We start from the raw sequence: 2,526 nt of genomic DNA, 5'->3' as shown, positions 1-2,526 counted from the left end.
TTCTTAGAAAAACTGGCAATCAGTAGAACTGATGAATATGTATAAATACATAACATAATAAGATCAATATTAAATCATTTGGACTAAAACTGTTTAGATTTCTCAAACTTTTCTGTATTATATCTTGTAGCAAACTACTTTTTCCACTGAAGGTTGTTATTTATGCAATGAAAAGTGCTAATTCTGTCATTTTGTTTTCTTTTATTGGGAAATTTGCAAGAACTATTTTGGGTTGGAGTGTTATAAGTGGATTTTATTTTGCAAAATATTTGTAACATTTTCAGTTGATCTTGCCAAGTATTTTGAGTCCTTACCCTCATAGCATTTCTCTCTGTCCCATGTGGAGCCATTTTCTTAAAAATCTTGTTATTAATTTTTGTCGTGAGAAATTAGGCAAACAAACTTAAATAAAAATTGCAAGATTGTTTAATGGGCCGTGTTTCTCATTCTATTAATTTTTGTTGTTAATGGGGAATTTTTAATTGAAATTCTCCACTTACAATAAATGTATTTTATTATTTTTTAAGAAACAGAGGCCTGAATCTCTGAATATCGAATACAAGTAGAATTTCAACTCCTGAAGAAAGAAATGTACCCCCTTGTTAACCCTAAAATTTTAAACCACAATCTTCACAATGGTCAAGTTATTGCTTCTTCATTTTATACCTTGACTACAATGGTCCACTTTCTTCTTAACAGAAGTTTGTGAATGCAGCAATTTGATTTGATTGTATGCCAGTGAATACAGCCAATCTAAACCCTTGACAGAAAGACTAAAAAATAATTATGCACGAAATCGAGGGCTCTGCTTGGCTGTATTCGCTTACATACAATCAAATGAAATTGCTGACCATGAAACAAGAAAATGGACATTGCAGTCATGGTATAAGATGAAGTAATACATCGACCATTGTGAAGGTGCGTTCTTCCCTAAAGTTCAAATCTTTTATCCTACCTGCTGTGTAACTCTTATTATTTATGTGTGAATTTTCATTAATAAATGATATATTATTATTAAATTGACTATTTTCTAGTCTGCAAGATCAGATTAACTGTTTTTCCCTGCTTTACAGTCGTGCTTCTTACAAATCTGCAAAATCTTATAGGATTATCCAAGAATGACTGCCCTAAGTGAAACATGCTAATAACAATAATATGAATTCTTTCAATGTTGCAAACACCTATATGTCCAACTCTCTTAGTCTTTGTACTATGGCCCATTTAAATTAAATATTTTTTTTATGGAAGCTGAAAATTACCAAAGTTAAACAGCAAATTAAAAGGCTTAGCCGTCATAGGAACATTTTGAAATTCATACTATCTCATACTAGTCCTCATTCGAAATATCAAATCACTAAGTTGCTGTCTCCCTTACTTTTTGTACGGAGGCCCATTAAAGACATACACTAATCGATATATATATGGCCTATGTAGAATAATACTCAGAGTTTACGGGCAATTTGCGAGTCTAGCCGTGATAGGAACTTATTGCAATTCATATCATACTGTCTCACACTAGTCCTCATTCGAAATTTTGCAGTGCTATTATAACTTAAAATTTGACGTCACCCTTAGTTCACTAACATAACTCTACACTAATAAACATAAATATTATAAATGTGTTCTAAAATATTTGAGTCATTCTGCCCCTTATTTGTACCACTCGTCTCGATCGTAGCAAAATTTGGTGCAAACACCCCCCCCCCCCCCCTATTTTCCCTCGGTAACTTAACGAAATATACTTTATTCGTTGATACAAAAATTTTTGAACAGGTTTTAGACTTTACAAAGGATTTTGAAGTCCAGTACCTCTATTCAAAATTCTTTCAACCAGACACTCTGAAATATTGGTGGATCTTTTCCTTTAATAATTTATCAACTTTCACCAAATTGACGAGAAGGTGACAGTTTAAAACCATCAGAAACTCAAAACAATTTTTTGGCGGGAAGAGTTGACACGTAGAGCACGTGGATGCAGAATTGTGGCTGCTGATTGGCTGAAATTCAAATTGTCAGTCAAAAAGTGGGAGGAGTTTAACGTAAAATCATCGTTTGCATATCCATAGGTGCGCATTTCTGAGCGGGATTTCGGTCTTATCAGTGGTGACTTATGACTTATGATATATTCTGTATTGGATTCTGGATGGTTTTGAATTATTTCGATATTTTTAGTGCTAAATCTTTGACTAATATCTGTGGATTGGGATTTATTTGGTACTATCTGTATCATTCCGGATGGATTTAGATTATTTTGTGATTTTTCTATAAAATAATGGATTCAACGATGACACTTTTGGAAGGAGTGACAAAATAAATATTGGACACTTATTCACAAGAAGGTAAGCCATTTTCTTCATTCAAATTTTGATTGGAAACTTATAAGGAATATAAACTGGTTTTCTAGAAATAGGGACACCAATAGCATCGATTTGTACCATTCCAATTTCTAGTCAGACCTCTGTTTTATTTTTTCCGATACCACTAAAACTAGTTTTTTTTTTACGTCACTATTGCCGAATCTACAGT

This window comes from Lottia gigantea, assembly GCF_000327385.1.
Source record: "Lottia gigantea unplaced genomic scaffold LOTGIsca_660, whole genome shotgun sequence".
Lineage (NCBI taxonomy): Eukaryota > Metazoa > Mollusca > Gastropoda > Lottiidae > Lottia > Lottia gigantea.
This window is presented reverse-complemented; position numbering follows the sequence as displayed.